Consider the following 24,605-nt stretch of genomic DNA (forward strand, 5'->3'; position numbering starts at 1 on the left):
AGTAGTTTCATGCACTCCATCCTCCTGTAGAATTGTTTTATGGGAGTCTTTTTAGAAGGTCAGTCATTTCCTCTTCCTTTTATTCCCTCATTCTTTCTTATCTTAACATGTAGTAGTGATGTGTTTATAATAATAACTTAGTGATACACTATTTAAGCAGCAGGAACCATCTAAAATGACTTCATCAGACACAAGAAGATGGCCTTTTGCTCTTGTCCTTGACCTGGGAGGTAACAGCAAAGCAGGCCTCACTAATAATGTTTCATAATGTTGCCATAAACTGCCTGTAATAACAAGATCTCCTAAGAACTGAAAAAAGCTTTTTGGTTTGTTTTCAGAGGTTTTCTAAAAACAATCTACATCACAACTTAAAAATAATTCCTAGAATTTTCTATTAAAATATTTCAGCTCCTAACTGACTGCAAATAGTAGTGTCATGAGTCCAGCCATTTCCCTTTCCTGTCTATCCATCAGAGGTCAGTAATACTCAGTTCTGTAAGGATTCTGACAATCACACAAATTCAGTAGAAGGTATTATTCCTCTCTTGGGAGAATATTCTATTTGAAAGGAGGAGTAGAAGCATAATATGGGTTTTTCCTTTAGAAGTAGAAATGATGATCCTAATGAGCAATGATCTCAACACATCTATGGAAGTCCTTGTGAAAATTACAGCACAGCAATACATGTGGTTGTACAAAGGACACCATGAGGTTGGGATATGAATTCTGACCTCTTTTTGAAGTGTGCTATGGAAAAATAAATAGAAATTCACAAATATTATAACAGCATGAACATGGAGTTATAGGAGGAAAAGAAATATTCCTCTCCAGAATGTGAAAAAATGTCCATTTCTCTGGACCAGAGACAACGTTATGTAGTATACACAGCAGGGGTTTGCATTCTACCTTTTTCAAGAGACAGAAGTTCCAGAATCATGTACTCTTCTTTTGCAGCCCACTCCAACATGGATTGAAAACAGGCTGTTTTGCATGCTTCTACCTCTTGGCTACTTCTACCTCTTGTGCCACCAAGATCTTCTTTTCTCACAGTAGGAACTGATTCTCTCCCTTCATTTGCAGTTGCCCAAGAAGTCAGACCCTACGCAAGATCGAAAGAAAAAGCCAGGAAGTGCTAGAAAAGCTAAAGATAATGCATCGCAGCAGAATGAGTCTACTAGATCATAGCACCCTCAGGCCTCCAAAGCCCTCAGAAATCCTCTGTCAGGCATTTCATGCTCATCTTTTAAATACCAGCTGATTCCTTACCTTTCCCACCTGAAACTCTGCTTTTCGCAATTCAGAGCTTCAAAGTATTCATGGATTCCTCCTAGTCTTTTTCTCTTCTTCCATGTTTTGTCCAGTGCTGTAAACACTCAAAGGACTCATATCAGCTCTAGCATATCACATGGAGCTGGCATTTACATGGACTTGATTCCTCCTTATTTCTATCTAGAAATATAACGGAATAGCTAAAATGCATTGATATTTAGAAAATATTGTATGTAGACATGATACAGGAATAAACTCAGTCATAACACAAGTCCGCATTACAATCCAAAACGTAACCGAAACTTGTGTTGACAGACAGAAGTCAGTTTAAAACAGCCTAAGCCAGGTATCAGTGCAGTCTGATAACATATACTTCAACATCAGCTGTTAAGCCAAACTAAGCCTCTAAGAAAGCAGTGGCTAAATCCTGTGTTACTGGTTCCCATACTGGTGACATGAAAATAAGCTTAAGTACACTTGAATGAACAAACATGACTACTTCAGAAAGATTTGAAGGCACATGTAGGCAGAATAAAGGGAAGGAAGGAGTCACAAATACAACTCATATGTTACAATACATTCCTCTGCAGAAGGAACAAAGGAAAACTTGTCCCCCTTCATTAAATTAATTCACGCATCCATAATCTGATCAATGTACATTTATGCAGGTAGTAAATGCCACTTCTTTTCATAGTTCACAAATATTTCTCCATAGACCCTGTAAACATGTTTCTGACATATATTCCAATGGAGATATTAGTCAAATATGTATTTATTCTTCCAGAATGTCATATGTATGGTCAAACAGTAACAAAATAAAAATCTGCAGAAGATTGGGTTTATACACTCTTTATGCACAGCACTAGGTTAATGTAACCATACCACTGCTAACTGAGCTGACAGAAATCCAGGAGGGAAGGATTTCATAGATCAATGGAAAAGCTCTCTTTAAGATTTAATTGAAGAAAAGAAGCATTATAGGTCTTCAGACTGAAAAACAAAGCAAAATGAAGCCAAATCAATGTCATAAAGCCTTCAGCTCACTTGCCTTCTGAGAAATGCTTACGGCTTCCCAAAGATAAGCACAGTCTTTCATTTAGACAGTAAAGCTAGAAAGCAATAGCTGGTTTCTCACTCATTCAGGCAGACTTAGCAAAAACCTATCACCAGTCTTGCACATATGAGCTGTTCAGACACTTCTGCATGGAACTGGACAACAGACATACTTAGGAGGTCCAAACCACAATGGAAAAATACAGAAATCCATTTACATATTAAATATCCACCCATTACCCAGATTATCATTGCAGACAGATAGAAGAGCAGATATTAAGCTGATTAGCAACATTTACATGAGTAAAGCTACAAGGACAATCAGACTGAAACTAAAAATAAAAGCTCTGATCTTCATGAACTGCCTACTTCAAAGTGACATTCATATAGCAGTCTGAGAATGGTTGAAATTACGCATTTTTTATGATTATTAACTGGTAAAAGAACCATCCAAATGATGCATTTTATCTGGTGAGCCAGAAGCATCCATGGATGTGGCTTTATGCTGTGGTTTTTCAGGCTATTTTCAGATTTTATTTTAGACACCTACAGAAAATGAACTCAGAAAATGCTTATCTGGATAAATCCTCTGCTGAAAATGTTTTCTTATTTTGAATATAGGTGGGTATAAATATTTTTTGCATTCTATAATAAAGCCTACCAAAAAAAACAAAAAAAAAACAAAAAAAACCCAACTCACATAAAAACTGTCATTTCAGAAAGGGGAACTAGGTAGTCTGATGGAGAAATAACCACGCAGAAACTACACTTCCAACAGTAATAATGTGTGAAAAAAACTTCCTGGTAAACTTTTTGTGAGGAAAAATTTTTCTTGTAATAGTAAAATGAATTTAAAGCAAGCTGAATGATCTCATCTTCTTGGCATGCATGTGATTCTAAAAGTACACTCGGGTTTGTGCATACAGAGAGGTTACACAGATTCAACTGCAGGAATGAGTTCTAAGCAAACCAGTAATATATGCGAAGACACCTGCTACTAAATCAGGTTCTTCATTTACATATCAGGGCAACTGAAAAATGTATTCATCTAAGAAGCTACTTTTCTGTACTTTACTCATTCTGAGCCATTCATCCAGTAAGATTGCAGAAAATTAAATTACGTTTCAAAAATCTATAAATTTTCAATGAAATCTGCTAAACTGTTCTTTACCGAGAACAGTGGAGAAATAAGTAAAAATATGTACATAAAAGTGATGGGCGAGGAATGTCTGGCATGTGACACTGAACTCATTGATAAAACACCTCAAGATAACCATGACCAGTTCAGAAGAAGCAGGACCTAAATTTTCTAGGTCTCACTTTAACATCTTGTGCAATGGTTTGACTACACATCTAGATAGCTGATTTCATCATCTACATCCTATATTTCTATTTACAAGCATCAGCACTGGGAAGGTTAGTCATACAAATGAGCCACAGAAGTAGCGCAGCACACTTCCTTTCTGCAAATGAATTTAGGCAGTAATCAGATTGTAAGTATATGGAAAATACTCAGTGTTCATTGACATCTTACAGAAATCAAGACTGCCTTACTCCTCTGTAAGAATGGGCACACAACACACTTCTGGAGTAAGACACAAAACAGAATCAATATCACGTATGGCAGTCTACACTGGGCTTTTTCTGAGGTTTTTTTTTTTTTTTATTAAAGAAGCTGAGTGAGATAAAAAGCTATTTTCTAGTGGTTCTGCCACCTTTCTCATTTATGAAATAGTTCACATTAAAAATGATTGCCAATCACTTCTCAAAACCTTACTATCATTAAAATCAAGCCAAGAACAGGAATGATTTCAAATACGCTGTTCCTTTGTGCACACGTAAAAGCAACATCTATTGCAAAGAGGTGCTAGATCGTTGAATACTTAAAATAACACACTGTCCTTAATGATAAAAAAGAACCTAATCATTATGGAATTTATACCCTTTCTACTGTATGGCCATGCTGATTTTACAGAACCTGAAACAGAAACTCATTCCCTTTCCCTACGTGACTCATGATCTTGTCAATCATGACAGGAGAGACTAAAAATACAATACATTACTGCACACAGCGCCTGTAAATCCCAGGAAAGAAGTTGCTTTAGACATTTATACAGCAAGTCTGGCGACCGAGTGCTGGTGAGTGTGTCAGCGAGCAGTTGGAAGGCGGACACTCTGTGCCGCTGCTCTGAGGACAGGAAGCATTGAGAGTTTGTGCGGCGATGCTTGGCCTGAGATAACACCATTGTGCGAGCCGGCCAGCGGCCTCTCCCAGCGCTGGGAGCCCCGGGCCTGGCGTCTGGCGGCCTGGATGCGGGCCAGGCACGGCTCTGGGCGCTGCAGGGAGGACGGCTGGCCCTCCGGCCACACCTCACCTCGCAGAGGAAATCTGGCCACAGCTCCAGACTTTATGACTTCTTCTTTACGAGCCCCCTCTTTTTTTTTTTTTTTTTTTTCTCTCTCCCCCCCCCCTTCGTTCTGGTGGCGTTCACACTGGGCTCTCAGGGAACTATTTAAAGTTGCAAGCAATAACGAGCTAAATGACAGGGTTAGTCAAAAAGTCATACTTTGCTACTCCAAAATGCACGTTACACTCCTCTCATTTTTTAAACAGTGGCTCTTCACTGTCGCCGCTATGCCAAATAAAAGATTCATTTCAGGAGGCAAATTCCCCAATCTTTTTGTCGCTCATCCCCTTCAATTCTCCCGGGTTTATTTAAGATATATGTTCTGCTTAAATGGGACATTGTTCTTAGCACACAAAGGAGTTCAAGGATGTGGCATCAGTGCGTTCCCACTCACCGTGAGTTCTGGTGGTCTTAGATTCCCCGAAAAAATCACGTTAGTGCCAGCGCACTGCACTGAGGATATTTTTAAATTATGGGTTTTCATAATGCTGAAACAAAGACTCAAATGTGAATAAAAGCTGTCCCTTTACAAAATCTGTGTGGGGGAAAACAACAACAACAAAACCCCCACACGAATACAATACAGGGCTGCCAGGATCAGCTGCCTTTGCTCCTGAAAAGCAACATCTTGCAGGCTAGGTCGTTTCCCCAAAAGCAGTGCTCATATGCCTTTCATACATACATTTACATGGAAACTTAAGTGCTCATCATGCTGGATTTAAGGTTTTCCTGAAGCAACCTGTGGAAATGTCAACAAATGGAGAAACAGGAGATTAAACAAATTAGAGACAATGACAACATTTCCCTTTTCAAAAGTTGAGATATTTATTAAAATCTGTGGATATTGGTATAAGACTAGGGAAAATTTTTGTATCAATAATAAATGAATCTATTCCTGTTTTCACATTAAACAACCTCAGCTTGGAGTACTTCACCTTACCATAAGCAAGAGTTTCAACAGGTGAGCTACATTCCTGCATGCACTTTATAAAAATATTTTACAGAAGCCTATTATTAAGTTATACCTATTCTATTATGTTTTCTATACCTATTCTATTATGTATTCTATACCTAATCTATTATGTATTTAACAAGCAAAATTACTGCAGCAGCAAGGCTTCCCTTCCTAAACTGCACTTGCAAAGGTAGACTTGCATTTAAGATACTATATTTAACCTGATTCTACAAAGGTAGAATAAGCTCTGTTCCGTGAGAGGTATAAACCAGACACTGTAAAGGAGTACAGCACAAAAAAATTAAAACAGTTATGAATGAGTAAATAACAGCTTGTTTTGAGAGAAAGATTTCAAAAATAAGTAATTACACTGACTTTAAATTAAATGCTTAAAATACTTTTAAAATACAAGTTTAACTTGCTTTTTGAATTATGGATCCCTATGATTTGCATCTTCAAGGTTCAGTGTAATCAGAAGAGTATTTAGTATGACAACTTTCCTATTTTTTAAGTGACACTACACATAGGAGGAAAAGTTTCAAAGGAAAACCAAATAACTTACTTAAAGCTTTGTTTGATTAAAGAAGTTTTGTTATGTTCCAGAAGAACGTAATAGCAATAAAACAACATACATTTCTAGCCAAACAAATTCACATAGAATATCAAAAAGTGACTCAGTAGAAAACAGGCAAAATTTAAAATGTTTAATATGAATTATGTTCATGTTATATCAACATAAACAGAGTACTTAAGAGAGTGATGTATGTTAAAAATGTGATGACTAAATCTAGACATTAACGTGACACATCCTACAGCTCTCATTTTTGGAGATTGCTCATTAAAAAAAAACAAAAACAACACAAACACCAAAACAAAACAAACCATTGCTTACTTTTGAACAATTAGGATCAAGAAACTCATATTCAGATTTCCCAGTTCCTCTAAAAGTTGTAGTAGATATGACATGTCAAAGGGTTAACCTCTTCCTTGTCACACATGTATCATTCTGCAGTGACAACACAGAAAACCTGCTTGCAGCTTAGACACGACCTTGGAGAGACCCAGCTACATTCACTCCTGTGATTGTCTACCATGGACTGATCCACCTGGTTGTCCAAAGATCCAGTAAATATTTGCATGCACCCAGTAAGGAAGTGGCACTTTCTGTGTAGAGCTGTTAACAAGACACAACATCTCAGCTCTGTGTCAACAGTGAAAAACAAACAGTGGCTGCTAATGGAGAACGTCAACTTTCATATAACAGCCAGCACTCAGCTACTCATGACCATGACCTACACGCCTTATCGCATTTCGATCTGCATTGTGAAGGCAGAATCTACCTTGGTGGCTGCCCACAGTGCAAGCTGTGTAGGCTCTCTGGCCCTAAAACAAGCTCATTGATTCTTCTGTGTTTCTTCTTGATCTGTTCCAAACTCTGTGATGGAAGAGAGAGGTATCTGTGGAATCATTGGTATCAAAAGCACTTGCCTGCAACCCAAGGGCAATCATGAGCATCACACACATTAGCGGTAGGAATTCAGCTATGTGAAGAGTGAAGAGTTAAGCTGCAAGGAGCTCTGTAAGCTTCAGCACTGAAAAGGTTGAAACGCATCCCAATTTCTTGAAAGTGTGAATACAGCATTTCATGACTGCTTTTCTGCCCAGCAAAAAGCCTATTTAAATACTGGCAAAGTTATTTTGTTGTTGTTGTTTTGTTTGTTTGTTTTAAACTGAGCTCAAGATCCCAGTCTGTCTTGGAGATCTACTGCCTATTCTTTTCCACTTAGTGAAGAATGAGCAAATTATTCATTCTGAACAAATACAGGATACCTTGTGTCCCAGTAAATTATATGTTAGCCAAATAATTAAAAATTCTTTGCTGAAGGGAACTTGTTTTAAACAAGAACTTAAACTGTGGGATTCATAGAGTTAAGAATCTAAAAAAAGAACTGAACCAGGATCTTGCAAAATCCTTAATTAAGACTTGATGTGTTACTACTCTTCTTAGTTGCTATTTTTTTCTGCAGCTTCCTGCATAAGGCACTTTGGGCTGCAGTTTCATACTGATCTACTAAAACTTTTCAGTAATAAATGACTTCACTAAATATCATAATATCAAGGTCGTTACACTATTAGCTTTGACTTGGAGTAAAAGTTAATTACAAATGAATTATCAGGGAAAGCTCAGAAAGTACTGTCATTTTCCTTTCCCAATCTGTTTCAGTTACATATAATGAAGATTTTCATAGGCTGACAAAAAAAAAAAAAAAACAACAAAAACACAACATAGTCTACGCTGTGCTAAGACATCCCAGGTTTGTAAAATTTCAGTAAAATCCTGTTATAGTCTTTGGCAGATTTTGGATCCCTACTTTAGCAACTCTGAAAAGCCATTTTATGACATCACACTGCACAATCCTAATTATGATGCAGACTATACATTAGCATAGAGTGCTAGGAATGTGAGCCAGATTCTGTTTTATTGTCTTCTATATACTTTTTATTTTAAGAGGAAACTGCCAAAACATGCAAAAAGAACAAAAAAATCCTCAGCAAAATAGTTTTTCAACAGATAAAGACTTAAATGATGAAAGAAGAAATGTTCTTTAATGAAAATGATTCATAGTCAAACAAGAGAACAGGTATAAAAATAAGTGCTTATAATAAACTGAGGAAAGATTAGAACAATAAGTACTTGGAATTCTTTCATGTTTGCCCTTTCACCCATAAAAGTTTCAGTTAGACCATTACAGAGTTCAGGTGTGACAGCCTAAGTGATAATTTTAAACCAAAGTGGGGGCAAGGAATTTTATGATCAATGTCTTGTAGTGGTTGGTGGCTTCAAGACTGCCAGTATGTAACACGCTATGGAGTAGAAATCAATATTCAGATCTGCAAGTGACAAAGATTGTATGGCACTTTACCAGGAACAAAATTCTCCAAAGAGCACGTGACAGACCGGGAGTAGAGCAAAGTTAGGGAGTCAAAGCTTCACTGTTCTCTGCACAGGTTTATCAAATGAACTTTGTAAAGTATTTCTTAAGTTCTCTGTATCTGGCCATCAGTACCACAGCTGTATTTTCTTTGCCTTCTTTTCATGGTTTCACAGAACCATAGAATAGTTTGGGTTGGAAGGAACACTCAAGTCCATCCAGTTGCAGTGTTCTACCGTGGGCAGGGCTGCCACCTACCAGATCATGCTGTCCAGGGCCCCATCCAACCTCGCCTTGAACATCTCCAAAATGGGGGCATCTACAGCTTCTCTAGGCAGCCTGTTTCATCCTCTTGAAATTCTTCAGAAATTCCTCCAAACATCTCATCTAAATTTCCCTTCTTCTAGTTTAAAACTGTCCTGCCTCACTCTGTCACTACCAGATATGTAAAAAATAGGTCTCCACCTGTTTTACAGGTTTCCTGCCTTTACCCATGAGCACTTACCTCTGCTGACCCATCCCAAGTCTCTCCTGCCTTTTCACTAATTCCCACACACTTCTGCAGTGGGATATATTCTTCTCAAGAACCACTGCCTCTTCCACATTTGCCCACTAGTAGATTCAGCAACACCAGCAGAAAGCCCAAATTATTAAGCCTTCTTGTGGAAGCAAGGAGATCAGGACAATGGAAAAATAATTGACATTCCATATCAACATTGATTTATTTCCAGGCTCTGAAAAGTAGAATGTTATTACAACTGTAGATTTTTCTGTTCCTTCAAACACAACATACAATTCTGACTGTGCTCCCTTTTTACTCCTAAGTAATTTCATACATTACATATTCTCTCTCTCATCTTTGCTCATCCCCCAACATTACTGTCTCCTCATCAGATCCCTTCTCTTATTTCCAACTGTTTGCATTTCAAGTTGTCTTCCTTCCTATAGGGTAACAGAAGGAGAAAGGGAAAACATAGGAACTCCCTCCATTCAATTTCCATAGCTCAAGACTAGCTACAAAAATGGCCTACCTTAACCTCTACTGCTGCATTCCATGACATTGTAGTGGCAAAGACTCTTAGTACACATTAGCTTGAAATTTACTGAAAATTAAAAGCATATAAAATTCCCAGTTTTTTTCCTCAGGAAAAGCATAGGAGGTACTGCTCTAGAGCCACAGTAATTCCCTGCCTCTCTCCCCACAGATAATATTTCAGGTCTATCGTAAATAATTAAACAACAAAACACTACAACACAGCTGAAGAATGCATTTTTCCAACTTTCATCTTCAGACGATTCATTATACTTCAGTTAAATCAGAACACAAAACTGAGCCAGAAACTCACAGAGAAAATTTTCCATTCAAACTACTTCTGTTTGACAACATTAAGACCTTAAAATGGGAGGTACTGGCATCTGGGCTGGTGCCTGAAAAAGCACAAAACATGATATAAATTATCATCAAGTATGAATGATGGTTTAGGCAAGAAAAAAAAATACACATTAAAGTGATTTGCATACTTAAAGGCAAAAAAGATCTCTTGGAGGACAGATGTTTTCTACTTTTCAACATTATCCCTATGTACAAAGTCAACCCTCTCTACATATCTTGCCCTTGCTCAGTGTAAATTAAAATAAACTATATCAATTTTGTAACAGATTATGGAATTTCCATGTACTGCGTATTTTTGTGTTCTCTCTCTAGATATGAAGCCATGATACATGCACTTGCTTTCTACTGAAAAATAACCAGTTTTCAGATACCTTATCTGTACTATGAAATCAGGCGAGGGGGAGGCTGACTCACATGCTTGTTGACAGACGTTGCAGCATTACAATGTAAGGAAATAAAGTAATGCAGGATTAACCAAAGTCTTTTCAGAGGCACTACTCCAAACTTTTCCTTGCTTTAAACAACACCTATAAAGTAGCAGTGACAACTCACTCTTCCCGCACACCAAATCTACAGGGCAACTACTTGATTTTTTCACAGCATATTGCATTATGCATTAACTAATTTACCAGATATGAATTACATATCGTTCTTAAACCTGTTTTTAGTTGCACTGGGAACAAGGCAACAACAAAAAGAATAGTACGTTGCAGTTTCATGTGAACAAACACATTTCACAAAATGTTTGAACAGGTCACAGTCTACTGCAGTTGATGATTAGAAATGCTGTTGTCAGTTATAGATGCAACATGGAGGCCATGCTTACCGTATACAATGTTTTTGTTACGGCTAATGTTTTGTTTCACTTTTGTCATAAATTTATAGAAAGCAAGTTTTCTTCTTAGGATGTTATTTACAGATCAAAATGGAGCAGAACGGACCCATCATTTAAATCTTTTGCAGTGTAGCTAATAGAAACCATCTGATTGAGAGTTGAGATATCTATTTGAATAAAGAGGGCCATCTCATGACATCCAAAATTTTAAAATACATGCACAAAAACAATTTTCCCTCCTTTTATACCTTTATACTTCTTGCATACTACTTGTATCATTAAACCTTAAAGACAGCCTGTTACTTCAATTAGTACTACTTCCATTTAATTTTCTTAAACTGCTGAAGTAGAGAAGACATGCCACCAGAAATAAGTTTGCCTATGAAGATCTGATGATACCAAGCTTAGAAAACAACAGCTATTAAATTCCACTTGCTTATTCTACTGCTTTCCCTGCTGCAGCCTTCTTTACAAAGGAAGGTGCAAGGCTGGTGTATCTGGTCCAAGCCACTAATACACACCTGTCTGGAGAGTTGAAGTTGGAAGAGAATAGCTGCTGCAATAAGACATTAAACAATTATTTTCCTGCTTATCAAGTTAAATACAAATTAAAACTTTTGTTTGTTTTCATTTGTTTTCCCCTGAAAGATCCAAGTCTAACTTCCGTTGTTTTGCCCAACTACTTCTATAGAACACAATGTTAAGAGAACAGGACAGAATAAAACCAGTCACGATCACTGCTGGATTCACCTTGTTATCAGTTAGGAAAGTAAGAACTATATCTACTTTCATGCTGCTGGTCAGGGAGCTGTAAGGACAGTTTCCTGAAGTTTAGATAGTTCTTGTGCCTCTTCAACATTCATGTTAGAATAGAATGAAGTGCTATAACATGGAACTTTCAAGAACAGAAGAAATAACTGAATTGGATTTGTCTTTTATTTGAGGTAGAAGTATCAAAATTGAACAAAAGTTCTGTGAATCTTAAGTTTCCAGAAATTGGAATCATATTTGTACTCACATGATTCTTATCATGCCTCTTTATCATACAACTAACCACAAGCACGCTAGTAATCATCCTTTTTTCTACCTTAAAACAAGACATTGTAAACGTTTTATTCTTGAAAGTATTTTTCTTACAGAAAGTAAGTATTGCACTGATTTCATAGGACTGCTGAATGTTAATCTTAACTTTCTATTTTTGCATTTATTCTACTTAGTTAATTCCTAATTAAGAGGCACAGAACTCAAATTTCTTAATGTCAGCTTAGACACTAGTCTTGCACACGGGTTCATGCATGCCCCCTTCCTCTCAGTGTACACTAAACAAAGTCATAAGTTTACTTCACATGGATGCTTGTTTGAAGTAGGCACAAGCTCCTGTAGGAGGCACATATTCTCAGGAACTCCTGACAGGAGATCCTGTTCTGTCCAGGCAAGGGCACTCATAGTAGCATTAGCCCTGCTTGTTTGTACAATCCTTCAACAGTAGTAACCTGTGCTAATTTTTCTACAGTTGCACACAGAAATTTTGGCACATGTTTAATGTAAGCAGGCCTGGTCTTGTATGCCTAACATAGGCAAGTCTCCAGCGACTCACTGAACCACTTACTTCCCTGGTTAAATAAACGCATGATTTCATTACATTCTTACAGAATGAAGAACAAAAAATCCTCCCTCAAAGTGCAGCCCTTATATTCTCAGCGTTTTCATCCAGCTGGACAGACTTCTTGATACTTCACACAACTCTATTAACGACCGCCTTAACAATTTTAAGAAAAAACTGAGAACACGGGCCTGAAATCATAAGGCAATAAGAAGCTACCTTCATTCTTACAGCTAAAACTGCAATGCACATGCTGAAAGCCCCCCTCCCTAGCCTTTATAAACTGCCTTCAAACACAACCGTGGGGCACAAACACAACAGATCAGCAGCCACCCCCAAACCTTCAGGCTGCTCACACCAAAGTGAGCATGCTGACATTTTCATGTGGTTGACTAACTTTTCTTTATGGCTATCATAAATTCAACTTGTTATAATTACTGTCAATAAAATTAATGAAATTACAGGCTGCTCAACAAAAGGAATATCAATCTGTAGCATTTTATTAGGTCAGTAAGACCTTAATTTATCACCGGTACACTTTGTGTAAGGCAGAGATTTGGCTCACGATTTCTAACTGTTGTAATTTCTTAAAGCTACATTCCAGGATCTTAGAAGCATCTAATATATTGATTCTGCTTGCATGATCAAGAAAAAGCTTCTCAAATTAAGCAGAACTTCTAAAAAAAACTTTCTACAGACTTACTACACCTTCGGTACTGAGCCAAATCAAAAAGAATAGTAGCTTTAAAAATAAATGCAGCAAATTTTCAATAACTGCTAGTTTGGGAAGGTATCTTAACCACAACTCTTTTTAAGAAGGGCTTGCAAAGCTTTGCACTTTGGAGCAGCATGAAAAGGTCTACACCACATTAGTTTCTTTCTTTATTGGAAAACAATAAAGACAATGCTGCATTCTTCTCATTTGTGATATTATATATATTTTCTATTACTGACCTAGAGTCACACAAAATCCTTTGCAATACTTTTAAAACATGGGAGCAACTCACATTCAAAAAAATAGAGCACAACCTCATTTCATCCATTGTCACGTTGCGTGAAGGAAAAAGGCTCTTGGTTATTACATGACCGACTAATAATTGCATTGCTCTACAGAGCCTTTGATTGGCACTGACCAGCTGATACTCTGATGCCAGAATTAATTCTTGAGCCTCAGACAGCATGAGCAATGTGAAATATAATGGAGTTCCATGTTTTGGGTGACCTTACTTTCAAAACTATCTGCTATTTCAGAATCTGCTTTACATTTTCAGCCATGTCCCAGTCACTGAAGAACTGTAATTTCACTGAAAGTCAGCAGGACTTAGAATTTATATTATGCAAAACCACAAACTGAATAAGTACAAAAAAAAACCCACCACTTAGGCCCATAGATTGTACCATTCAGTCAGACTTAAGAAAACCAATTTATTTGCTTTCTAGTGTCTTCTGATCTTGCTTTAATAAAAAGCCATCTTGGGCAGGTTATGTCCGGTGATCACAAGTTTCTGTCAGCAGCCCTGGCTCAGTGAAATAACCAGCTGCTGTTCACTAGAATGGTAAAGGATAAATGATAAATCTTATTATTTCAACATATACATGTATTTATTATTAATATTACAGCCTTCAGATATCAGCAGAAATGAGATAAATTTATTGTACCTTTACTTTGCATGGATTTGAAGAGAAGAATTTTGGCAAGAATTCTGTTTCCCATTTGAAGATTATCTTATATTTGCAAATACAACTGTTGCTGCAGACTGGCAATATAGGTGTATCTATATGGGAAGAAAATACCAACACTAAAATTTGTTCCTTTTTGTGAAGTTCACACACAGCAAAAAATTAATTATATCTGCTTTCTGTTGTGCATATCCATTAGCTAAGGATAACCCTTTCCCTTCCCAGACCTATATCTGCAGGATCTGAAGATGCCTCTTTTCTCTCCCAGGAGCACAGGATATCGTCTTGAAGTACTCCTTCATCTATTAACACTCACTTTGCAGACCAGTCCCAGCCATAATGAGGAGAGCAAAGTAGATGAAGTAGGGACCAGTGATTTTTATTTTTTCCCTTGTGTAAACATTGATTTTAGTTATTATTAAGTTCAGTTAGTTAGGAGTAAGGTTCTTATTTCTACAGTGTTTACCTCGTTGCCAGGTTTACTTAAAGAAGTATGGCAATTAAAAATAAAGCATCTCCTAACCTAACAGTATGCAAATTTACCTGCTGTAGGACACGATACATTGCCCTACCTACTGCAAATGAGGAAGATCTGCAATACTCCACAGTTCTCTGAATGCAATTAGATTCTATTATAATAGAATGCAATTCTATTTCCATTTAGAAAACCGTGCCATAAAGACAAAATTCTTCCTTAATGTGTGCGGGTTTTTATTCATTTGGTTTGGTTTGATTTTTTCTTATTTTTTTTTGTCTCCCAAACATTCTCAGGTCAAATCTCAATAAAAAGGCCAACATGTACTGATAACCTAGGAAGGAACACCAAAAAAATTATGAGAACACTTTAAGAGAGAGCAAATCTGTTGTACAGTGAAGAAAATCCCTCCTAGCTCTACTGATTAAGGACTGCCAATGACTGCCTAACCACAACAGCAGTCATGACTGGAGTTGCCATAGTAATCAATGTTCCAAATAAATAAATAAATAAATAACCCAAAAAACAAAAAAACAGCCCCCAAGCCCCCAACTATGAATATCAATAAAACTGATTTAAAAATACTTGGACAACACTTCTTCTCGAAGACTTGATTCTTCATCTTTCTTTTTTTTTTTTTTTTTTTTTTTTTTTTTTTTTTAAGAAGTAATAATAGAAAGATTTTCACTTTAGAGGAAAATACTTCATTCTGTACCATTTAATTCAATTTCGTAAGAAAAATAATCTCATAGGCTCCTCTATAACTACAAAAAAGGAACTACAAAATTGCAATGAAAAGCAACTTATCACTTCTCTCATGGCTATTTGCCTTTTAACTACAGAGAAGCAAAGCCTTCTCCACTTCAGTTTTAGAATGCTGCTAGCACAGTCTCTCTAAGGAAACACTAGAGTGTTTAATTTTAATAATTTTTGGTGTGCTTCTCAATACTTGTTCGAGCTGAAACATTTTGAGCTCTAAGAAAAAGCTTTTTTCTTAGGTGTTGGCTTTACTGCTTGGGAGAGTTTATCAAGCAAGGTCACATTAAAGAGTGCTAGGTTACGTCCTCAGATAATTATTTAATTTAGAACAATGAAGCTGTGTTTGGAAATTATACCTGTCACTTTAAAATATGCCTCCTCCTGATTTAACACTGATTCATGGCACAAGACCCAGTTTTAAAATTAAGTCAGAATGAAAGCAGTGCTTTTTAAATGACAAGTCAACTGAACCTGAGTGATTTCAGTGAGAGTTATTTGTAACTGTCATAAAAACCTGATGTTTATATATATATTTATTATATATATATAAAAATATAATATATATATATAATAATATATATATAAATAAAGAAAAAGCGTTACAGTGATTTTTCTTTTCCTCTTGGAAAAGAAAAGGAAAGCAAGGAAAACATGTGAAAATTATCTTTTAGTGAAGTAGAAAAAAATTGAAAAATTTTGGCAGCACAAGGATTTTATTAGGCATAAAGTAGCAGCACTGAGAAGACCGATTGAGAGACCAAGTAAAAGAACTAGTATAAAATAAAGAATATGTTCCAAAAAGTTTATACTTCAGCAAGTCCTAATCACATCATAGCAATATATACATACATATATTTATTTAAGCTATTTGTTTTCTGCTCGGGCTTTTTTGTAAATCCTATCATATAGCTGTTTTGCTTATTCTGAAGATATGAAGATTCAGAAACACTCTGTAAGAAATGGTTAGACATTGGAACAGAATGCCTGGGGAAGTGGTGGAGTCATTGCTCCTTGAGGTGCTTAAGGAAAGGGTAGATGTAGTACTTAGGGACAAGGTTTAGTGGGCAATATTGGTGGTAGGTGGATAATTGGACTAGATATCTTAGAGGTCTTTTCCAACTTTAATGATTCTATGATTCCATTCAGTTTTGCAGTTGTCCTGCAGACTCTACTGAAGAATAATTGTGGTTGACAAAATATATATGAAGGAGACTTACTTACTTTGCATCTCTCCATACATTTTTCAATATTTACAAAAATACACAGTTGTTTTCCAAGTTCAGATTCCTATGTGCTGTGAAGAGCATATGGTACCTAACACAGATTTGTATTCCTGCAATCACCATGCTAGTAGTATGCCATTTTCAAACATGGCATACATGCCCTTCTTCTGACGACTTGTGAACCGAGATGCTGATGCTCTAGGATACTGAGACCTCTAAAGGCTGAACCTGAGCTGAAAGAGAAAGATTCCTAACTTTCATTTTAACCTTCACTGACATTATCAATGTTAGGCCTAGAGAGGTGAGCGAATTAAACACAACTGATTGCACCACAAATAGCTGTCTCTCACTTATTTTGTTGTTTTAGCATTGTAGTTTCAGAGGCTTTCCCCTGCATTATTACGTAATTTCATTAACAGACCAAAAGTAGGTTTCAAGGTTCTAGAATGGAGGAGATAGTGATCACATCACTACAGGGATAAATTGTCATATTTCTATAAGTCGTTTGGTAGGCAATGCATGTTTGCACCGAAACAGAATACTTTCAAGTTACTGCTACTTTCTAGTAACTAATACTATGTAGCAGTACTTCAAAACATGATGTATTTCAGATGTTGGATCTTGCATACTTTATAAGCAGAAATTTCATTTGGATAATAATTTTGTTCTTGAAATAATACCAGTTGAGTCTGTTATCTGGAGAAAATCCAGGAATGAAATGAAAAAAGCTCACTCCAGTAGGTTGGAGTAGCAGCATAAAGTCATGTTATTCTTTCTGTAAGCAGAAAGCTACTGTGGGAAAAAAAATATTTCTCAACCCAACTGTTTAAAAGAATGCAACACCAGACAAAATACGCTGCACTGAGATGACACATCTACTGTACATCCTCTGGCAAGCAGGCCCAATATCCTAGACAACACATAAACAAGTGTCTTTTTACAGAGGGACAGAACGGCTCCAGTTCCAAATCATAGCTTTCAATAACAAAGCAGGGAAGTGAAAACTCCAGTTTATTTACAAAGCGTACGTGCTACAAATGACAGAGATAAAAGCCTTTCCGAGAAGAAATTCAAGGAGCATGTTAGCATGTAGCCTTATAATACTCCCTTTGATATTCATTAGAAATAGAGACATATGTGTAACACAAATCAGTTGTAAAACTAGGGCAAAATGTATTTGAAAACTTCAAAAAAAAATTAAAGAGTATACTAAAAGTAATTAAAGCATATTGATGTACAAAATTAAGCTTTTCTAGAGACTGCAATTCTAGCTCTTGATAGAAAAAAATTACAAGGTTTTTCTTGGCTCAGTGCTTTTATGGGTCAACTGCGAGGACAACATAAAAGTCAACAGGAGTTTCACACAGGGATGGAGGAAGAAGGAGGCTGCAACAGGAAGGAGAATGTGACAGAGAAGAGCAGAGGGAAAAATAAAATAGTTCTACATAGTTTGCACCTTCTGAAACAATCTTTTGGGTGAAATTTCACCATGCAGTATTTTTTTTTTTTTTTTAAGTTACATAGACTTTTTTTTCATTTTTATCTTTCTCTAGGAGTGTATTTAAAAAAGACAAAACGAGCAAAATCCTAACACATGTTTTCTGCACGCTCAACCTAGATAGTCATACATTCCACCCTTATAATCCATGAGAAAGTCTAGGCTACAAAACTGTGAGTGCTATAAAATCAGTTTTTCCAAGTTCTCCTGGACAGAATTGGAACTTACATGGACTTGCAAAACGTTCTGGTGTCTTTTAGAACATTTTTCTGCACCAGAGAGGTCAGTCTGACACTAACTCTTAGATACCAATAGGATCAACGTAGTCAACTGATTTCTCTTAATAGAATATACCCAACCATTTCTTTCTTTATCAAATGGCTACAGCACATTGTTTATACAAGTATATTTTGTGCAACTGTAGTTATTTCTCTGAAACTACAGGGAAGTCTCCTACCACCAATTCTCAGCAGCACAGGAGCTGGCTTTAACAGATTTGACCTCGTTTCCTTCTTGTTACCAAGGCTGAGTGGAGAATGGCTAGGCACACTGCTGAAAAAGATCTTCACAGTGCTCTTGAAAACAGAGCTTGTATCTGGCTGCACAAAAACCATAGAATTGCAGAATCATAGAATTGCTCAGGTTGTAAAAGACCTTAAAGATCATCAAGTCCAACCACAACCTAACCATGCTACCCTAACTCTAACAACCTTCCGCTAAATCATATCCCTGAGCACCACATCAAAACGGTTTTTAAACACACCCAGGGATGGTGAGTCAACCACCTCCCTGGGGAGCCTATTCCAGTGCTTAACCACCCTTTCTCTGTAAAGAAATTTTTCCTGACATCCAACCTAAACTTACCCTGCCGCAACTTGAGGCCATTTCCCCTCGTCCTGTCACCCATCACCAGAGAAGAGACCAAGCCCGCTCTGACTGCAATCGCCTTCCAGGTATTTGAAGAGAGCAATAAGGTCTCCCCTCAGCCTCCTCTTCTCCAGAGAAAATAGCCTCAGTTACTTTAGTCACTTCTCATAGAGCATACCCTCCAAGCCCTTCACAAGCCTTGTTGCCCTTCTTTGGACCTGCTCCAGCACCTCAGTGTCCTTTTTATATTGAGGTTCCCAGCTGTTCTTCAACTTTCCCCAGCTACGTCAGAGTGGGAGTTTAAACCAGCTCTCTACTCCTACCTCCCAGCCAGGGTTGGGGCTTTCATCTCCCCAGCATCCCTGTGACTTGCCTTTGGGATCTGTATGATTTTTCCATTTCACTGTCAGACCTCCTTTTTGTCCAATCCAGGCCTTTTCTGAGGAAAAGGTTAAAAGTAGGAACTCTGTGTGTCCACATTAGCCACAGCCCAGCTGCCAGCAAGTGTGAAGGTCTAGGTTCTTCCAGGGGTCAGTCAGACCAAAGCTGTCTGAGTTTTGTGCTTGAAGCTGAAATTTGACCTCTTTGTTCCACATGCATTCCTGCAAATTTACTACTCAAACACAGAATTGATCTTACTGAAAGTTCCTAATCCAATTTTGTTATTAAAAACCCATGTAAAGACAGGAATTTAAAAAATTGGCAACCAAGACCCTCTTCTTTCATCATAAATACTTAAATGGTGGAAAAAACAGCAGCAGAAATTCCTGAGACTTTCTCTACAATTAAAAAAAAAGAATTGAAAGCTTATGGTATTTCACATTTGGCTCTCAGATAACAAAAGTACAGCATAGCAGAAATCGTTTTGTATAACCTGCTGTGTATCACCTTATTTTTGGACAATGGCACACTGACTGCTGCTGCTTTATAGGAAACTATGTTTAAAAGCTAATTATATTTAAGATATTCCAAGGAGAGTAGCCAGAAGAGAACATAAATGACATAGTTTTCTTCCTGCCATGAGACACCAGCAGGAGCAAAAGTATGTTGTGATTGGGATTTTAACGCAGTTCAGAAGCCTGCTGCCTGAGATAGTTCTGTGATTACGTACCCACTGATCTGTTTCCCCTCCGTGTTTATGTTGGAAGGATGGCATGCTATTTCGAAAGAAAGAAAAAAAGTGGTTTGCAAAGGAAACTGTAGCAACTGCTCCTGATTTAGAGTAATTTAACATTGAAGTATATAAGCAGAACGCACAAGTCAAATGTCAAAATAATAAACGTGCAACAAATAATGCTTTAATGCTTTCAAGCTAGATCGTGTAGTATTATAGTCCTGAAGGTAACATGAGTTTTCCCCTGGACCCTACAGGACTCTGAATTACACCTTACATTCAGAGCCTTCAGGATGTCATGGGCGGATGAAATATGCTATTAATTTGTAAGGAGAACAAAATATTTCCTTCAGACCACAGGTCAAGCATTCTTGCCGGTGCATACACAGGTACAGCCATTTCTTCCACTCACATTTTTCCCCATTTTCGAAGTTGAACTATTGATCTACTGTGCTCCCAGTATTTCTTCTGATCTGGGCAGTTCCTTTGGTCATCTCTATGGTGGAGAACTTAAAAGAGCATCAGAGTTTTAATGACACTGCACAGCACTCGGGGCAGGGAATGGTCTAATGCTAAACAATGAAATATAGCCCAGCGTTAGACAAAAAACTCTTGGATGCTCTGACACTCCAATATCTTGAAATAAACTTAATTTAAAATTGATAAAAATAAAAAGTGATGGCTATGAGTTTTTTAAATAAACAGAATCTCATTAAAGCTTGTTCCCAGATTTCACACTTGCTCCAAGGGACTCCAAAACACAGAAAAATCACAATTACTGGGTTTCTTTTTCTCTGTAGTCATAACACAATTAAAAAAAAAAAAAAAAAAAAAAAAAAAAAAAATTGGGTTAATTTTTTTATTTTATAATAAAAAAAAAAAAAAAAAAAAAAAAAAAAAAAAAAAACTAACTGGGGAAACTGTAGTAATTTTAAAAGAAGAACGAAGAGCTCTAATCTAATAACTCATCCTGTTTCTGGATAAACTAACTCTTCCTAGTATGAGCACCAAAAACATTGGTCAACATCTTCTTTACAACAGTCGAGAATTAAAACTGCTTACTAAACAGATGGACCCAAGATTAAATAAACAAACAAACCACTGAGGTCTTTAGTTAACAAAGAGGAATTTGGACAGATGAACTTTTGAGTAACATTCTTTGCTTCAGTTATGGTAGGATATGTATAGGCACTGAAGCAGGATAGGTGAAGTCTTACATTATATAAGGAAGGCTTACAGAATCACAGAATTGTAGAGTTGGAGAAAACCTCAGGAGATCATCTGTTCCAACCCTTGTGCTAAAGCAGGTTTACTACAGTAGGTTACACAGACAAGCATTCAGTCAGGTTTTGAATATCTCCAGGAAGAAGAGACTCCACAGTCTCTCTGGGCAGCTTGTTCCAATGCTCTGCTGCACTCAAAGCAAATAAATTATTCCTTATGTTCTTATGGAACTTCCTGTTTCAGTTTGTGCCCATTGCTCTTTGTCCTCTTGATAAGCATCACTAAAAAGAACCTGGTCCCAACTACTTGACACCTGCCCTCTAGGTATTTATAAATATTGATAAGATCCCCCCTCAGTCTCTTCCAGACTGAACAGTCCTAAGTCTCTCAGCCTGTCCTCATAAAGCAGATGCTCCAGCCCCTCATCATCTTCATGGCTCTCCACTGGACCCTCTCTATAACTTCTCTGTCTTTCTTGAATTGAGAAGCCCAGCACTCCAGATGTGGCCTCTGCAGGGTAGAGTAGAGGGGGAAGAAAACCACCCTTAGCCTGCTGGCTACATTCTTTTTAATGCTCTGTAGGATACCACTGGCCCCTCTGACTACAGCAGCACACTGCTAGCCCATGGCCAACCTGTTGTCCACTGGGACACCCAGGTCCCACTTCGCAGAGCTCCTTTCCAGCAGGTCAGCCCCTGACCTGTACTGATGCATGTGGTTTTCCCTGCCCAAGTGTAGGCTTCTGCACCTGGTCCCTGTTGAACCCCATAAAATTCCTTTCCACCCAACTCTTCAGATCTTGCTGAATGTCAGCACAGCCTTCTTGTGTATCAGTCATCTAATGTATGAACATAAAGTCTCTGAAAGCACCTGAAATACTGCTTATATTGCTTCAGTTCACATTGCAAATCACTTTCACTCCTATCTTATACAGTCATGACACCACACTATTCGTAGATTAACTACAAACAAGAATGTAACTCCAAATATTACAAGCCTGAGGCATCCAACACCTGCTGTTAAGACCACTACCTGACAGATAAATGTGCATGTTAGATAAAAACCATGCTTAAGAAATATTTATCTTCTGTACAAATATTTACTCTCAAGGAAGTGTGACAACAACCGCCTTTGTGAGTTAAGCACAAAAAAACAGTAATTCTAATGGTGTTCAACAGGAGGGAGAAGAGATCCATTTTAGATCCAATTGTGATAGGATCTAAGAGATCATATTTGGTAATTTTCACAGAAAATACTGTTGTTCAGCTGAATATAAGAAGGAAGCAACAAAGATGCATGAACTTCTTCAGCAAAAGACAGAGGAAAGTCCCTACACTGGAAGAGACTTGACTTGAAATAGTTCCTACAAAAAAAACAAGGTCAGCAATCTGCAAGGTAACTGCTGTTCAGCTAGTCACAATACTATGCTATAAATTTAAACTTCTCTGAGACCCAAGCAAGATCTCACAGACACTGACTGAAAGTTAATAGCTTTCTGAAGCTGGTACATGTGAGTCAAAGTCACGTCTGAAAGCAATCGTCCTTGCCCAAAGCTGAAAATAAGTCCTACTGTAAAACAAATGTAATTATGTCTATGCAGGAAGGAACACATCCAGAACGATCATGAAGTTGGTTGTAATCAATGACCTTTTCCGAAATACCTTGAACTCTTTCTTTTGTTGATGGAACTTTCTAAAAGTATACAGGGAGCCATAGGTTTCTGGCTTGTACCCATTTTAAACAGTGCTTATCGCTCAGTGCTACAATTTGTTATCAGATGACCCTGTGCTCATATACAAACACAACCACTATCAGGCACAGACAGGCTATAATCTGGCAATAACTTTAAAAAACATTAACAAACACAATGTGTAGGGAATATTAATAAACTCAAGGAATTCTGGCACAGAATAAGACTACTAATAAGCATTTAGAGGGAAGTACAGTAGGACATGATAGAAGTCCATGTTAACTCAAATTCTATTCCTTCTGGCATAAACTATCCTAAGTCACTACTATCACTTGGAGCATTGTCTTTAAAGCAACTCAAAATCCTTTTCCTTTATCCAGCTTTTGAAAATGTAATAAATACCTTGCTTTATAGAATTCTGTTGCATCTAATGAGTTAAAGCACAGATATGAGTACAGAATCAGTCATTTTACCATAAACATTATTCATACTTTGGATGAAGTCCCTTTCTCTAGCAAGTGTCATATTAGTGTACAAGACAGGATAAATATTCTAATTTTCACAAGTCTTCAGTATCTGTAAGAGGAGACACATTTTTTGAAAACTACTCCCAAATAGGAAGCAGTAGGAATAGGAAGCATTCAAATTTCAGAAATTATCAGCAGTGATCCTAGTTCATAGTGTGTCTTAGTTTCATAATCTCTCCTAAGAATATATTCTCAAAAATGACATTTCACTGTACTAGCCTGCAACAGAAAGTCAATGAATCATTGTCCATTTACTCTGAAGTGGGGATTATTTCCCTCCCTCACAAGAATATCGTGGAAATAAAATCCAGGAATGACTATACAGTCATTTATGTATTTGTCCAGATGCAAGTTCATTGGCCTTGACCATTCTATGGGTAGGATTAAATTTCCATTTTCATCTCTGTTTATCCAGTCATCTGGCAAAAAGTGGGAGGCCCACACAGTGTTGCTGCTCACACCATACCCAGCCATGGGATCCAAAGCTCACAATGCAACTGAAAGTTGTAACTGGAAACTAGGGCATGGCACAGTGATAGGACAGATATGTTCAATATCTAACCTCAGAAGCAGCACATACAATTTCTTTCTTTATTGCTAATATGTTAAGAGATCATCCTACTGTCTCCCTCTAGGTTTTTGGATTAAACTCCGCATCCCATTAATATTATATTATCAAAATCCAAAACCATTAGTTAGCACATGTGGGCGGCATTAATCAGGCTATTAGGAATTATGCTTACCAAGTGTGGAAATAAATGAGATTCCATTTAAATGGTGCTATTTCTTCCCAACCTTATCCCTCAAGAGTTCCTGGAGAACTTCATGCTTTGACATTTTAGAGATAGGCATACTTAAGAGAGCATGGAATACTTTAAGCCACTCAGTACCATTTTTCCTTGATATGTGAAGCACATTCCTTTTTCTTTTATTTTCTTCTCTCTTTTTTTTTTAGGATCTCAGTAGTTTGTCTGAATCAACATCTTATAGAGAAGAGTTTGATTTTAAAGAATACAATCTCTAGATCAATAATTCATGCAGGCATTTTAATAAAAATGCTCTTCTCTCATCATTACCATGATGTCACTGATTAGAACTG

The sequence above is a fragment of the Centrocercus urophasianus genome, unplaced genomic scaffold (assembly GCF_019232065.1).
Source record: "Centrocercus urophasianus isolate 14NV4802_14NV808 unplaced genomic scaffold, USGS_Curo_1.0 seq_11, whole genome shotgun sequence".
Classification (NCBI taxonomy): domain Eukaryota; kingdom Metazoa; phylum Chordata; class Aves; order Galliformes; family Phasianidae; genus Centrocercus; species Centrocercus urophasianus.